Below are 1,242 nucleotides of genomic sequence, written 5' to 3'. Positions count from 1 at the left end.
TTTCCCTAATTTTACTTATGCCCCTCTCTAAGGACCAATCCCTACTTCTTGAATCACTTCAAATTTTAATACCTATTTTAAAAAAACTTGAGACTTTCTGAAATGATTTAAGCTTTTTATCTTCTTTCAAATATGTTTTTCCTCCCTATTCCTTTACTTTTTCCACCCCAACCTGTTTTTCCCCTTCCCATTCTCTTGCTGACCAACAGTTGCCTTCAACTGCTAGCAAGCCTCTGGCATGTTTATAAATTTCACTTCTTAAGGAAAAGATATTTCCAAGTAAACCAAACAAAATTCCACTCCACAGCCCAAAGGTCAAGTAAAGGGGGAAAAATTAAAGTAAAAAATACTAACCATAGTTTCCTGCCTTTCATGTTGACATTATGGCTAGGGATAAAGTTCTAACTACCTAATGGAAGAGCAAAACCAAACTTGCTTGTACATTTTATCATTTTTATAGCATTTAAATGTATCTGGAATCCTCCGTTTCACAAGGCACCTGGGTTAATAATAATAAAGCCACTTAGAATAGATATGTACAGTTGAGTGCTAAAGACTAGTAGAAAGATAACCTCAAGATTCACAGTAGAGGTACAACCCATACACTCCCATCACATCCTCCTGGTCCTCTTAAAAAAAAAAAAAAGTCCAAGGTCCTTTTTGTTAAAAGCTTTAGGCTATATAAGCAGTCTCTCACAAGCAAGCAGTGCTTCACAGTCTTCACAGTACTTTGACATTCATGATCTTATTTGGGATTTTAAACAGCTCTGTGAGGCATGCAGGGCGAGTATTTTACAAATAAGGAAACAGAAGCTCAGAGGTTACAATCTGTCATGGTCACACAGCTATTAAGGGGTTTGAGTTCAGAACTTAAGTCTTTCAACTCCTAATCCAATACTTTGTAATTCATGTGACTAGGTGATTCTTAGATCAGATAGTCTTTTACTCAACATACAGAATTTGAAAAATATCTGATACGAAGACATTCATATACCCCAGCTTCCAATTCCAATTTCATTTTCAAGTGGCAACTCTGTCGAAAAGTATGCTCTTTGTCCTAATGAATTCTAAGCACCGTTACTAATGGGAGACCTGTGCAAATTGTTGATAGGCTCATGCCTATCTGCTTGCAAGACTGGGCCCCAGGCACAAATCGTATGTCCTAATACTTTTAGAATGCCTTTCCATGCTTCCATCCCCAATCATTAATTTAAAAGAATAAAATGTCTACTGTTCTTACAT

General features: G+C 36.6%; 1 long non-coding RNA gene across 1 annotated transcript in view; it reads right to left on the bottom strand.

Annotated features, from left to right (window-relative positions):
• The window catches only part of LOC107184747, a 16,146-nt gene extending 15,107 nt beyond the window's left edge, over positions 1–1,039 (bottom strand). The window contains exon 1 of the long non-coding RNA XR_001515642.1: positions 979–1,039. This is a non-coding gene — a long non-coding RNA (uncharacterized LOC107184747). The remainder of the gene's footprint in view (positions 1–978) is intronic.
• Between the last annotated feature and the right edge of the window lie 203 nt (positions 1,040–1,242).

Source organism: Myotis davidii, unplaced genomic scaffold, assembly GCF_000327345.1.
Source record: "Myotis davidii unplaced genomic scaffold, ASM32734v1 scaffold327, whole genome shotgun sequence".
Lineage (NCBI taxonomy): Eukaryota > Metazoa > Chordata > Mammalia > Chiroptera > Vespertilionidae > Myotis > Myotis davidii.
The sequence above is the reverse complement of the archived record's forward strand: the minus strand, read 5'-3'. Positions and strand labels throughout refer to the sequence as shown.